The sequence below is a fragment of the Haliotis asinina genome, chromosome 16 (genome assembly GCF_037392515.1).
Source record: "Haliotis asinina isolate JCU_RB_2024 chromosome 16, JCU_Hal_asi_v2, whole genome shotgun sequence".
NCBI lineage: Eukaryota > Metazoa > Mollusca > Gastropoda > Lepetellida > Haliotidae > Haliotis > Haliotis asinina.
This window is the reverse complement of record NC_090295.1, coordinates 8,468,991-8,485,120: the sequence shown is the minus strand read 5'-3', so window position 1 is coordinate 8,485,120 and position 16,130 is coordinate 8,468,991. Positions and strand designations below refer to the sequence as shown.

Genomic DNA, 16,130 nt, shown 5'->3' with positions numbered 1-16,130 from the left:
CGTTGACTTTGTAGACACATGTCATCAAATTCCAGTTGAGTAGAACGATGCTAATGATGATGATCACTGGATTGCCTGGTCCAGGCCTGACTACTAACACACAGCAGCCATATAGATGAAATATTGCTGAATGTGGCGTTCAAGAACAACACCAAACCTTGCCCATTTCCCAAAGCCGAGGACGACCGGCAACAGTGGACGTGTTTGGTATCGCTTTTGTCTTTTGATTCCAGATCAATCCCACGCCCTCAGTCTGAAATGTAAAGACCAATACTTCTCTAAAACCTACTGTTAGAGCGGACACTATGCATTGAGTGAAACTGGATGAACCAGAGCCATGATTCGCCATACATTATTCGCCGGTGTGGTGCTTGTGTTTCTGTCGTATGTTTCCGGGCAAGCTGACTTGGAGCACAGTTACACACCGGACAAACAGCCTCTGAATGAAACAGCCCTGTTTGTGGTTTTGTATAATCACCCAGTTCTATTCCGTAAGCTCCTGAAGATCAGTGCCGCTGCTCAGCCGTTAATGAAGCTTGGGGGAGATGCCCGAAAATCTTCAATGTTCTTGGACATTGTCTTGGATATGTTACCAGGAGTGCTTCAGTCTCCCCAAACCGCCGGGATCCTGGAGATCCTGGCAGACGAGCTTCACAGAGTCAACATCACAGATGTGTATGCCTACATCCAAAGTAATCACTTGAACCAAACTGACCCAAAGACAAAACAGATGGTCAGCGGAAGCCATTTGAAAAGATTTGACAAACTCAGAGCTGCCCGGAGAGTCCTGACACGTTATTCTGCGCGGGATTTTCTTCCAATGACCAGCAACGACACCATCACCGACGTCTGCTACAACGACATGATGAATTTCATGGACGCCCTCGTCAGCGCTCAGATCCCACCTCGAGACCATTTCAACTATACCTTCATTCCCTGGGCTCTCAAAAGTAAGTTTGTTTGTTGTTTAAAGCCGCAATACAAAATCTGTAAAAAATCAAGTTTGCACCAGATAATCCAGTGATCAACAGCAGGAACATAGATCTCTGAAAATGGGATTTCATGAGAGCATGAACACCCGATCATGTTGGTAGCTTTTTAGTCAAGCCATGGTTTGCTGAAGTCCAATTCTAACCCGTTTCAGCAGTTAGTAGAATGTCTGCAGTATTATTAGAACATTATATTCACTGCATTGAAAGAAATTTCCAAAATTTAGTGTTATCTAAAACAAGTTTATTTGTGATGTGTTAATGGTTGAGCTTAAAAGTGTTGTGACTTATGATTCTACCATGACTTCAGTAAATACTGGATTGTGATTGGTTAATCAAAGTCATCCAGAGGTATATAATCACGTTATATACCTCTGATTTTCAAACACATCATGTACTTGTTTAAAATCTGAATAAAACGCTACGCGTTCGGTTTTAAATCAAATTTAGAGCTATTATAATTTCGTTATATACCGCTGATTTCCCAGCACAGTATGTTTATCTCCTAATTATTATCAATCGTCAATGAAAAAAAATTATGACAATTAATACTCTGAGTCTAGAGATTATCTGCCCAAACCGATCTCACAGTGTACAACTGAAGATACTTACTGCATCTCTGACGGTAGCATTGACACCAGGTGTCAGTTCCACTTCACTCTTTGCATAAACAACTCGCATCATGTCGGAGGATGATAACTCAACATTTTGCGTGAATCACGACCGAGTCTCGTTGACAGTGCGACTGTAACTTTTCAAATCATCACATATGTGATGCTTAGTTTGTTTCTTGTTCAACTCCCCGCCCATCAGTGTGTATGAGTTTGCATGAGCATCAATCTACGGCAGTGTGTAAATAATTGAGTCTTGACCAGGCAATCCAGTGATCAACATCACGAGCGTCGATCTACGCAATTCGAAAGGTATGTTGACATGTGTCAACCAACTCAACGAGCCTGATCATCCCACCCAGTTAGTTGTCTACGCTTTTAAGTCAAGAATGGGTTGCTGAAGACCAATTATTCTAACAATTCAACTATTCTACAAATCTAGCCCGGATTTTTACGATTTACAGTTTCATTTTATATGTGGTGGTTCTGACTTGAGGTAATCGATAAACAGATACAACAGCTAGAGTTACGCACTAAACCCCTTTTCTCTTTATTATGACCTTTACTTAAGTCATCGATGTCTGCCCCCTTAATTATGGGCTTGATGACCACATTGAGACAGTCACAGTGTCTTTGAATATGTATTCAGTAAACAGTACAGTGGAAGCTGTCCAAACCGGCATCTGTCCAATCCGGCAGTTTATCAAAACTGACCTACATTCCCAGGCCCGTCCGTGACTTGTACATTTATCATCAGCTGCCAATCCGGCGCATTGTTTAGACCGGACTACACTCCCAAAGCGTGCCGGTTTAGGCAACTTCCACTAAAGTTTTGAAATCAGGACTGAATTAATTTTTCCACTTTTCATTGGAACATTAGAAAGAATATGTTTCAATTATTCATCACCATGCAGTACATATTTGTCGAATTATTTATGCACCACTCCCCGTGAGAAATTGGTTCATTCAGTGGCTGTCATCCATCTTTAATACGGAACGGGGGGTCTCCGTGTATGGGATAGGGACGATGTCGCCCATGATACAAACAGAAGCGACAAAAAACCTTTCCACATCCATAAGAAATCTCTGTTAAAAGCAGAGTCGATTATATATTTGTTTAAGCAGTATTACAGCTGTACGACGTTGTTTATAAATATAATCCAGCTTGGACCATACAATGTAGTGATTGTCACCACGGGGCAATAATAGAAGAGCATGTGTTTATCAGTCACGGAGCATGGTATTGTCAGCTATGTTAGCAGGGTACTACTTCTTGGGTAGTACTGAAGCCTAGTTCAGCAGGGTATTGTTTGTTGGTTAACATGGTATTGCCAGCTAGTTTACCTCGTTAGTGTTAGTAGGTTCAGCTCTCTGGTCGAATCTGCTCAGACATAACTATTATCGCCATGATAAAGCTGGAACGCCCGACTGCGGCATGAAGCAACATCATCTCACTGATGCGATCACAGTCAGCTGCCGCAGTTGGAGACGTGATCAATTCAAACCGCATTACCTGTCCTGCTCTCAAAGTCCGAGTAGTGTCATACACAAACAATCGAGACTAAGGAGGTTATCAGATGATCTCCCAGTCTCGTGATAGACACTGATGATACTAGTCTGGATGTTTTTTTCTGAATTCATTCCGTAGCATTATCAGTTCACTATATTTACAAACATAGGACAAAATAGTAAATAGTCTGCAAGGAGCATATTTTTCTGTACCTAAATATGAATGATGCAACATATGTAATATTATTCCATAACATATCATAATATGACATAGTAACATTAGCAGTGTGTCGTAGACTGCATGCAGTTACAATTTCAAAGACCTTATAGAACTTTGCCATCTGTGCACAAGGGCTGATTGAGTAGATATGGTTTTATGACGCAAGCCAAAATAAAACAGATTATACCAGTTTCGCGCTCGAACACACTCCGTGGGCGTGAAAAGCGAACACAGTAACAACTGGGCTGACTCACAGTCCCCACAGTTCATGTAAATATAGTAGGAAGCAATTAATCTTTGTATGCACAACGTATTTCAAATACATCCAAGTATTATGTGACTTTTGTAGAAAGATTCGTTATCTGAGGCGCCGAGATCACGTGGTCTGAGACTTCAGCGTACGTGATCAGAAGCCACGAATCGTCCATTTCCGTAAATACCAAACGGAGTGTCTCCTACTGGTACATCTAATATCTCGGTAGACGCTTTTCAGGTTTACCGGGCATGGACGTTCACACGAACCTGTTCAAAGTATAAACTGTAAATAAACAGTGGATTCGTCACATAACTTCATCCATTGTTGCATGAGTGATACTGATTCCTTACATGCCACTCTTCACGCGCACGTCACGAGAGTTGACGGGTGTTAGGAGTGAGTGGGTTTTAGATTCACGGAGCTTTGAGCGATATTCCAGGAATATCACAGCGGGAGACTTAAGAAATAGGCCTCATACATTGAATCCATGTGAGGAATCGAACCCGGATCTTCGCTTTATTCGTTAAGCTACCACCGTCCCTGGTTGTGAGGACATGTATAATGGCGTCTAGCAGATCATTGCAATCATTAAGCAGTGTCACATAAATTAAAGTATTTATTATTTCGAATGATAGTAGTTGCTTTGTTCACTTTTCTGAACTGATACAGCAAAAGAAACACAGCTCTGTTTTTTTATGTCAAGTTTTTGACTATATAGAACACAAAAACATGAAAGCTTAATATGCTTCTATGAGATTTCACTTTATCGAAACTTGCTTTTCTTTTGCTGTTCAGTATATTTACCAGTATATTTTAAATTGTACATATCAGTTTGATGCTAGTTCTTTACATTGTTAGTTCTAATGGTTCTATTTACACAAAAATGGACCTCCCGTGGAGTCGAAAGTGGGGGATTGCAGCAAAACTAGCACAACATTGAGACCCGTGAAGATAATCAAACACACCTAAGCTCAGTGTCAGGTTTCGAACACTGGGGTTCGGAAATAAAAATATTCACTAACGAGTCATCATCAGCAATCTATAATATGAACTTGTATGGTCCATTTCTTGACAAACGTTACACATCGAGTGATAAACATATCAGTACTGAGTAACGGATTTATCATAGGTGGTGATTAGATATTCCAGGTATCCAGGTATCCAGGTATCCAGGTATCCAGGTAGGTTCAGAATGTGGATAACTGTGACACTGGTCTGAATTAAGACAACGTCCCGACAAGTTTTAGCAAGGTTCAGCGTGTTGTTACAGACGATACTGTGACGGTAAAAACATGCAATATTTTGCACTATTTCGGGCACACCTCCCTCGTTATTTGCGATAAACTAAAGTTAGAAGAATGATAAAGCTTAACTCATCCTTTTTTCTCAATTTACGTTGCTCCTGCCGGGTACCCGGTTATAGGTGGTTAATCCTCTACAACCATTCCCAAATATGCCTGCCGTTCTGTACCTGGCCTGGTTCGGAAATATTAACAGCTCTCAAGCAATTAAAATGACTAAATATTAGAATCCACGTCTGTACATCAGACCCTTTATCATTACTCGTTGTCTTACCCGATAGGTGAAAGGTAGGAGAACTACGCAAAGGTTTGATGGAGGCCTGGGCCTCCTTTCACAAAGCACTAAGGTGATCGTAGGTCACTGAGGTAACCTTAATGTAATGTTAAAGAATGGGAGTTAAGGTTAACCTTAGTAAAGGTTACTAGAAAGGAGCGCATGGGCATAGATTTTCGAAGCTGTCATAGAACTAAGATAGTCGTAGGTTACGTTAATGTAAGGCACTTACGACTATCGTAACGGTAAGCTTCAAATAACCGCTCCACAGAGTTTTAGTTTTGACTTTCTTCTTTTTTTTTTGCGGTATTTTGTGGCAATTAGATGCCGCCCCCATCATCACAAATATTCTATATTTTTACGACAAACGCATGAAAACCTGATCACCTGGTCACCTGGCAAAGACGGGTTTTGAACAATATCTTGAAACAAATCATGACAAAATTAAATGAATGGTTTTAACATGGATCTGGCAACCAGAACAAGAAAATCCCGACATAGTTCATACAAGTTGAGCTACGTTTTGGAATGAAATTTTCCAAGACAAAGCCATTGCGTTTATTCTTTGCATAATCATATGTCAAAGATCCTTTTGAATTTGACAGCTTGTCTTACAATACCTTTGATCATTTGCAAGCATAATCATGACAGGAACATCATGGCTTATTCCGTTAACATGACTCAACCATGCATTTTCTATTGCGAGTCTGAACTTTTGAAGAGAAGCATATTTTTATTTTCTACATTTTGACAGTGTTCGACGCTTTCGGTAAACCTACGGGTGGTATAACTAAAGGTTCGTTCTACTGGGTCGGGTCATATGACCTTTGCATGTCCATCAAGGCTGGACTTCCGGCGGGCGTCATCCTGGGAAACAGGACACTCACGACCCCGATCAAGTTCAATGGGAAGTTCTGTAGAGCTCAGTTCAGACTTCCGGAAGCGCTGATGAAAAGTTTCTATGGGGTACGTTTTGTTTGCATGCACTCAACAATATTCCAGTCATATGGAGGTGATCTGTAAACATCGAGACAATCCAGTGATCACATTGTCGTTAGTAAAATACATTTTCGGTCCAACGCATGACATTAATTCTGCTTCCAAAGAGACACGCATTTTTAAATATGTAAAGGCAGTTATCTTTCACGCTGCGCGAATATACACAGAACCAGTCTATTACATCACATGACAAGGTACAACTGTGAGGTCATGTAAAATGAACGAGTTTATATTTCGGAATAGTTTTTTTAATTTTACAAACTTTGATATCGGTTCGGGCTTTCGACATATGGAATATGAACAATTCCGGCCGAACCTAATAAAAACATGCAATCACCTTCTGTAATTGCTTGATGAGGTGGTATACGGTGATTGAATGTCACCAGGTCAAGTGATGAATGATATGACATTTTAGACACAATATATTGATTTATATTTCTTGAAGGACATGAAAGACGTCCTGTCGACTCTCTACTGGGGAATGTGTGTGCCTGATTCATGCCACAGTAATGACATCGTCCAAATGTTTGACTTAGGTACGTCCCAGATACAGTCATGTTTGACTGAGGTACGTGCCAGATACTGTCATGTTTGACGAAGTTACACCTTACATACCATCATAGTTTGACTAAGGTACGTCCCAGATACAGTATGTTTGACTAAGGCACGCCCTAGATAGAGCCACGTTTGACTAAGGTACGTCCCAGATACAGTCATGTTTGACTAAGGTACGTCCCAGATACAGTCATGTTTGACTAAGGCACGCCGTAGATAGAGCCACGTTTGGCTAAGGTACGTCCCAGATACAGTCATGTTTGACTAAGGTACGTCCCAGATACAGTCATGTTTGACTAAGGCACGCCCTAGATAGAGCCACGTTTGACTAAGGTACGTCCCAGATACAGTCATGTTTGACTAAGGTACGTCCCAGATACAGTCATGTTTGACTAAGGTAGGCCTTAGATGCAGTGATGACTTATTCCAGATTCTTTATTCAGGTAAGTTGTATTATTTGTATTGGTGTTTTTGAAGGGTGGTCTAGAACCATGTTATTGATATTAATCACTAACTAGTTTGAACTGGTCTCGTGCCCTTATTACTTATACTACTCAGGTACGTCTCAGATACAAATATCTGTATGTTAGTTACATCATAGACACTGTTATGTTAGTTACGTCATAGACACAGTCATGTTAGTTACGTCATAGACACAGTCATGTTTTTCTCAGCTTAGATTATGATACAATACAACGTAGTTACCATGATTACTTTACTCAAATGTGCGAGTTTAGTAAAGGTACAGCCTCAGATGTAGTTGAAATATTTCTACAGAAGAGATATGACATTAATACGCTTTCTTTTAGATGTCTGACGTATTTCATCTAAATATTTCACTCGTAATGTTCAGATGTACGTTTTGAGATACGTCATAGACAACAGCATTCATGAGATGTTTGATCTGTCAAGGTGACATCATAATGTGCAACTGAGGTCCTGAACCAGTAGTAATATTGCTCTATCCTTCGCAGGAGTTATCAGGGGGAAAGGACCCCAGATGGTCACCTGCGTCGAGGACAAGGATCTCACCAAAGACACATCTGGACTCTTTGCAGCGTAAGTACTTGTCGAAGCATCGTTCTTATGCCTTTATATGTGGATCGATTTGCCATGACATTGTACCTACGCCTTTGTACGTAACACAGTTGGATAGATTCGCACTTCAACTGTCGCCATGTGTATTATTTTGTAGCTGAGAAATTCTTTGGGAGTCCTTTTATTCTCCAGGTTGTGGCACTTTGCCAACGCATGAAGGTAGAATTGATATTCAACAACACATGATTCTAGTAAGAGGCGACTAACGGGATCGGGTAGTCGAGCTCACTGACATGGTTGACTCATGTCAACCTATCCTATCACTCACTGACTCACTGACTCACTCACTCACTCGAGGAAAAATCTTTCTCTTTACAGCATTACCTTACTGATCTTTGTTGTCGTCGTGGTATTCTCCACTCTCGTGGATGGGGTCGGCGAGGGGATTAAAGACAACGTCAATACCGATAATGAAGAGAACGACAACACCGTTAACGATGGCTACGTGGCCGTTCCTGACGAGGATGTTAGTGAGGATGCGATGGAGCTGAAATTAGAGCTACCCCCTTCTTACACCGACTACCAGAACAACAAGAGAGGCCTGGGAGGAGAGTATCTGAATGGTGGAACCAGGAAGATGAATAACAATGTTAACAGGCCTACAACAGCCAAACAAAGAGGTATTCTCCCTTTGCATATATGGACCATTGGTGCCAGTGATCCTGGGCGTCGTTCCACAAAGCGATGGTAGCCCCAGGCGATCGGAACTGTCATACGAGTACATCGATGTACGGTGCCGTTTAGAACTGGTCTTCAGCAAACTGTGCTACATTTATCGCAGCATTATTTCTACTATGTGACGCAAATAATTGAGTCATAAACAAACAGTTAGGGGAATCAGCAACATGAGTATCGATCTACGCAATTGGGATACGATTTCATGTGTGAACGTGACCACCCGATCCCGTTAGTCATCCCTTACAACAAGCACAGTTTGCTGAAGATCATCTCTTACAACAAGCACAGTTTACTGAAGATCATCTCTTACAACAAGCACAGTTTGCTGAAAATCATCTCTTACAACAAGCACAGTTTGCTGAAAATCATATCTTACAACAAGCACAGTTTGCTGAAGACCATCTCTTACAACAAGCACAGTTTCCTGAAGACCATCTCTTACAACAAGCACAGTTTGCTGAAGACCATCTCTTACAACAAGCACAGTTTACTCAAGACCATCTCTTACAACAAGCACAGTTTCCTGAAGACCATCTCTTACAACAAGCACAGTTTGCTGAAGACCATCTCTTACAACAAGCACAGTTTACTGAAGACCATCTCTTACAACAAGCACAGTTTCCTGAAGACCATCTCTTACAACAAGCACTGTTTACTGAAGACCATCTCTTACAACAAGCACAGTTTCCTGAAGACCATCTCTTACAACAAGCACAGTTTGCTGAAGACCATCTCTTACAACAAGCACAGTTTACTGAAGATCATCTCTTACAACAAGCACAGTTTGCTGAAGATCATCTCTTACAACAAGCACAGTTTACTGAAGATCATCTCTTACAACAAGCACAGTTTACTGAAGATCATCTCTTACAACAAGCACAGTTTACTGAAGACCATCTCTTACAACAAGCACAGTTTACTGAAGACCATCTCTTACAACAAGCACAGTTTGCTGAAGATCATCTCTTACAACAAGCACAGTTTACTGAAGATCATCCCTTACAACAAGCACAGTTTGCTGAAAATCATCTCTTACAACAAGCACAGTTTGCTGAAAATCATCTCTTACAACAAGCACAGTTTGCTGAAAATCATCTCTTACAACAAGCACAGTTTACTGAAGATCATCCCTTACAACAAGCACAGTTTACTGAAGACCATCTCTTACAAAAAGCACAGTTTGCTGAAGATCATCTCTTACAACAAGCACAGTTTCCTGAAGATCATCCCTTACAACAAGCACAGTTTACTGAAGACCATCTCTTACAACAAGTACAGTTTGCTTAAGATCATCTCTTACAACAAGCACAGTTTACTGAAGGCATAAATGTAAGAGATGGTCTTCAGCAAACTGTGCTTGTTGTAAGAGATGATCTTCAGCAAACTGTGCTTGTTGTAAGAGATGGTCTTCAGCAAACTGTGCTTGTTGTAAGAGATGATCTTCAGCAAACTGTGCTTGTTGTAAGAGATGATCTTCAGGAAACTGTGCTTGTTGTAAGAGATGGTCTTCAGCAAACTGTGCTTGTTGTAAGAGATGGTCTTCAGTAAACTGTGCTTGTTGTAAGAGATAATTTTCAGCAAACTGTCCTTGTTGTAAGAGATGGTCTTCAGTAAACTGTGCTTGTTGTAAGAGATGATCTTCAGCAAACTGTGCTTGTTGTAAGAGATGATCTTCAGCAAACTGTGCTTGTTGTAAGAGATGATCTTCAGTAAACTGTGCTTGTTGTAAGAGATGGTCTTCAGTAAACTGTGCTTGTTGTAAGAGATGATCTTCAGCAAAATGTGCTTGTTGTAAGAGATGGTCTTCAGTAAACTGTGCTTGTTGTAAGAGATGATCTTCAGCAAACTGTGCTTGTTGTAAGAGATGGTCTTCAGCAAACTGTGCTTGTTGTAAGAGATGATCTTCAGCAAACTGTGCTTGTTGTAAGAGATGGTCTTCAGTAAACTGTGCTTGTTGTAAGAGATGGTCTTCAGCAAACTGTGCTTGTTGTAAGAGATGGTCTTCAGTAAACTGTGCTTGTTGTATGAGATGATCGTAAGCAAACTGTGCTTGTTGTAAGAGATGGTCTTCAGTAAACTGTGCTTGTTGTAAGAGATGATCTTCAGCAAACTGTGCTTGTTGTAAGAGATGGTCTTCAGTAAACTGTGCTTGTTGTAAGAGATGATCTTCAGCAAACTGTGCTTGTTGTAAGAGATGGTCTTCAGCAAACTGTGCTTGTTGTAAGGGATGATCTTCAGTAAACTGTGCTTGTTGTAAGAGATGGTCTTCAGCAAACTGTGCTCGTTGTAAGAGATGATCTTCAGCAAACTGTGCTTGTTGTAAGAGATGATCTTCAGTAAACTGTGCTTGTTGTAAGAGATGGTCTTCAGCAAACAGTGCTTGTTGTAAGAGATGGTCTTCAGGAAACTGTGCTTGTTGTAAGAGATGGTCTTCAGCAAACTGTGCTTGTTGTGAGATATGATTTTCAGCAAACTGTGCTTGTTGTAAGAGATGATTTTCAGCAAACTGTGCTTGTTGTAAGAGATGATCTTCAGCAAACTGTGCTTGTTGTAAGAGATGATCTTCAGTAAACTGTGCTTGTTGTAAGAGATGATTTTCAGCAAACTGTGCTTGTTGTAAGAGATGGTCTTCAGGAAACTGTGCTTGTTGTAAGAGATGATTTTCAGCAAACTGTGCTTGTTGTAAGAGATGATCTTCAGGAAACTGTGCTTGTTGTAAGAGATGATCTTCAGGAAACTGTGCTTGTTGTAAGAGATGATCTTCAGCAAACTGTGCTTGTTGTAAGAGATGGTCTTCAGTAAACTGTGCTTGTTGTAAGGGATGATCTTCAGTAAACTGTGCTTGTTGTAAGAGATGATCTTCAGCAAACTGTGCTTGTTGTAGGAGATTATTTTCAGCAAACTGTGCTTGTTGTAAGAGATGATCTTCTGCAAACTGTGCTTGTTGTAAGAGATGATCTTCAGCAAACTGTGCTTGTTGTAAGAGATGATCTTCAGTAAACTGTGCTTGTTGTAAGAGATGATTTTCAGCAAACTGTGCTTGTTGTAAGAGATGATCTTCAGCAAACTGTGCTTGTTGTAAGGGATGATCTTCAGCAAACTGTGCTTGTTGTAAGAGATGATCTTCAGCAAACTGTGCTTGTTGTAAGAGATGGTCTTCAGCAAACTGTGCTTGTTGTAAGAGATGATCTTCAGCAAACTGTGCTTGTTGTAAGAGATGGTCTTCAGCAAACTGTGCTTGTTGTAAGAGATGGTCTTCAGCAAACTGTGCTTGTTGTAGGAGATGGTCTTCAGCAAACTGTGCTTGTTGTAAGAGATGGTCTTCAGCAAACTGTGCTTGTTGTAAGAGATGATCTTCAGCAAACTGTGCTTGTTGTAAGAGATGGTCTTCAGGAAACTGTGCTTGTTGTAAGGGATGACTATCGGGATCGGGTGGTCACGTTCACACATGAAATCGTATGCCAATTGCGTAGATCGATACTCATGTTGCTGATTCCCCTAACTGTTTGTTTATGACTCAATTATTTGCGTCACATAGTAGAGATAATGCTGCGATAAACAACAAACAACAGACATACGACTCACCGCAAGAATCATTTAGTTGCAAGGGGCGTAGCGTAGTCAGCTCAAAATTTACAAACAGAGACAATATTGTAATTGCGTTTATTTTTGTCAGCTTTGATCTTGATTGGAACATTGAATGCCCTATTACACAAAGCTTAGACAGGTCTAGGTATGAGTATGAAGCTACATTTCTTAAGCATGTCAGGAGCCGGTAACAGCGGGAACTGATTTGAAAACAACGTAAGGAAACTCAAAGACCTACACCTATAATCTACAGAAGACTGAGTATTATTACCATCAATTGTATGGGACAAGTTAGTGGTTGAAATCACAAGGGAGAACTGAATCCCTGTGTGACCACGATGCATGTTGTCCACGATTTGTATTGCTAAATCCCCAAATTCTTCAAAAAGACCGAAACACTTACACGATGTGTTCCATGGAACTGTCAGATCTCGCATCACTGTTTCAGTGTGCCAGCAGTTGATCAAGGCTTTCTCTGTGTACACAAACACACCCAAAATCTTGGACGTGCCCAAGAATCCTAACGCCATCCATTGCCTGCACGGCATCAAGTTCTTCAGCATGATGTGGATCATCTTGGGTCACACCTACCACTATGGCAAGTAGAATAAATGGGTAGTAATGGGTAGTCGGCTTGATGCAACATGGAGAGTTGGGCAGTCGGATTGGTGCAAGTAGGATAAATGGGTAGTCGGCTTGATGCGACATGGAGAGTTGGGCAGTTGGCTTGGTGCAAGTAGGATAAATGGGTAGTCGGCTTGATGCAACATGGAGAGTTGGGCAGTTGGCTTGGTGCAAGTGGGATAAATGGGTAGTCGGCTTGATGCGACATGGAGAGTTGGGCAGTCGGCTTGGTGCAAGTAGGATAAATGGGTAGTCGGCTTGATGCGACATGGAGAGTTGGGCAGTTGGCTTGGTGCAAGTAGGATAAATGGGTAGTCGGCTTGATGCGACATGGAGAGTTGGGCAGTTGGCTTGGTGCAAGTGGGATAAATGGGTAGTCGGCTGGATGCGACATGGAGAGTTGGGCAGTCGGCTTGGTGCTAGTAGGATAAATGGGTAGTCGGCTTGATGCGACATGGAGAGTTGGGCAGTTGGCTTGGTGCAAGTAGGATAAATGGGTAGTAATGGGTAGTCGGCTTGATGTGACATGGAGAGTTGGGCAGTTGGCTTGGTGCTAGTAGGATAAATGGGTAGTCGGCTTGATGCGACATGGAGAGTTGGGCAGTCGGCTTGGTGCAAGTTAGATAAATGGGTAGTAATGGTGGTCGGCTTGATGCGACATGGAGAGTTGGGCAGTCGGCTTGGTGCAAGTTAGATAAATGGGTAGTAATGGGTAGTCGGCTTGATGCGACATGGAGAGTTGGGCAGTTGGCTTGGTGCAAGTAGGATAAATGGGTAGTCGGCTTGATGCAACATGGAGAGTTGGGCAGTCGGCTTGGTGCTAGTAGGATAAATGGGTAGTCGGCTTGATGCGACATGGAGAGTTGGGCAGTCGGCTTGGTGCAAGTAGGATAAATGGGTAGTCGGCTTGATGCGACATGGAGAGTTGGGTAGTCGGCTTGTAAGACATGAAGAGTTGGGCAGTTGGCTTGGTGCAAGTTAGATAAATGGGTAGTCGGCTTGATGCGACATGGAGAGTTGGGCAGTTGGCTTGGTGCAAGTTAGATAAATGGGTAGTCGGCTTGATGCGACATGGAGAGTTGGGCAGTTGGCTTGGTGCAAGTTAGATAAATGGGTTGGTGAGACATGGAGAATTCGGTAGTCGGTTTCGTGTAAGACGGATAGTTGGGTATTAGGCTTAGGAAGTGGGCTGGTACATAAAGGAGAATTTGCTTTGGAGGAACTCCGAGAGACTTGTGGCCAGCGTGGTTCAATACACGTAGTTGACAGGCTGATCCCTCAAACGTTTTTTTAACCCACATTACAAGCATCATCACAAGCATCCATCCCATCACAAACATCCTATAACCCTTTGCTTTTAATAATTGTTGTTGATTAATGCAATGATGTCATTCACTGGAATTTGTTCAGGTAGTCGGCATGTTGCTGTGTAAGGCATAATACACTGAACATAAAAATAAACCCAATTTTCGAGAAAAAAATTAAATCTCATTAAAGTCAGTGTTCATGCCTATGTCTACTATTTAGATACTTGACTAAAAGCTAGAGCTGCGTTTCTTTTGATGTTCAGTATCTATAGCAAAAAATTCATCCCAGTCACACACGCGTCTCTGCTTTCATCTTTTCCAGAGAACCTGGTGGACGAAGAGAGGATGCACCATCTCTTCTATATGCAGGGAATCACTTCTACCGGCTTTGCCGTGGATACATTCTTCATGTTAAGGTTAGAGTTCACATACAACTCTAAATCAACACTACTTCACGTATAGCCAGACAAGCCTTATTTAGATGTTAGAGGTGCGTACACTCTTCCATGGGGCCGATAACATACTGATCTCCCTTACATGAACACCCAAACCCCTCGTTGCCAAATACAGCAATGCCTTCAATGGCCTACGCCTGTTCTAAAGGTCATGGTAGTAAAGGTAACCCTGGAAAACATGTATACTGAGTCAAAAAAGAAACTTCACAAAATGTATTTTTTAAAAATAATGAATATTTTTTCTCTTATGATACATATATGTATCCGAAATGGGATCCCTATCTTTCGACTCCTGAAAAACGTTAGGAAAACCCACTCAAACCCATCCATTCTTCGTGACGTTAGTTGTCAAATGACGTTAGTGCCAACTCAGGTTTTGCACGTGCAGTCGATCACGTGATATTCGTATCGACTTTTTCTTCATTTGCACGTGTTTGCATTGGGCTCAAGAATTAAAAAAAACACACTTTAAACCACAGTTTAAACCACTAACGGTTTAAATGACACGATTGTCAAATGTGCAACGTGAACGTGCGACGTCACGGACAGAAGACCGCCAAATCGTCCTACGTCACCTACGTGACAGATTTCTGCCAGCTACACGAATCAGGGCTGAGATGTTTAGAGGTCGACTGTCCTCACAGGCCATTCGAAATCAGTTGTGGGCTGCCAATCTCTATTCTCGACGTCCATATCTTGGGCCAATACTGACGCCGTTTCATCAACGTCAACGTCTAAAGTCACCCCAATGGACCCAGAGTGACTGGAATCGACTCGTCTTTAGCGATGAATCCAGGTTTACCCTCAGATTCGCGGACGGCAGGCAAAGAGTCTGGAGACGACGATGTGAACGGTATGCCCAGTGTTGTGTACAGGAAGTCGACGGGTGGAAGCTTGTGGGGTGCATTCTGTAGGAAGAACCGTTCCCGACTTCTGGTCATCCGTGAAACCTCACAGCTGTTGCTTACCGCGACCAGGTGCTCACCCCTGAACTCGTTCCTTTTATGGCGGCTCATGGCCAAGGTCTACAGTTACAGCATGATAATGCTCGGTCGCATACCGCGATGTTGACACGAAATTTCCTTCAAATTGCTGGAATCAACGCCATGGACTGGCCATAGAGGTCCCCTGACTTTAATCCAATACAGCACGTTCGGGATGCACTTGGGAGACAGGCTTCGTGTTCTTAGGAACCAACCTCAGAATTTGCAGGAACTTGGCGCTACCTTCCAAGAGCAATGGAGCACAATCACCAACCACGTGTTCCAGCCATCAGGCAGTCGATGAGTAGACGGTGTTTGGCAGTGGAGAATGCGTGGGGTGGCCATAAATAATACTGAACTGAGAAATTTCGAATTTTTATTCTTGTGAGTTGACATTCTGTGTACCCATGTTTTGGAACGGCGGTGTAGCCTAATAAAACTGATTGTGGCACTGTCAGTGTATCGAGTACATCACGCAGATCTCAGTAATGAAAAATTAACAATTTAACCATCTTATCATCTCTTGTTCTTTTATAGTGCCCTTAAGAAAGAATGTGAAGTCTGCTTTTTGACTCAGTATATTTAGTCCACCCTGTACACACCTGTGCCGCGTTGTTTGAACTAGCTGTTTGGAGAGATCAAGGTAGGACTGGGAACGTTTCTCTGCAAACGTGCGCAACCTT

The 16,130-nt window shown here is 42.0% G+C and overlaps 1 pseudogene; it reads left to right on the top strand.

The window, feature by feature from the left end:
* Positions 1–337: 337 nt before the first annotated feature.
* The window catches only part of LOC137268803 (nose resistant to fluoxetine protein 6-like), a 32,239-nt pseudogene continuing 16,446 nt past the window's right edge, over positions 338–16,130 (top strand).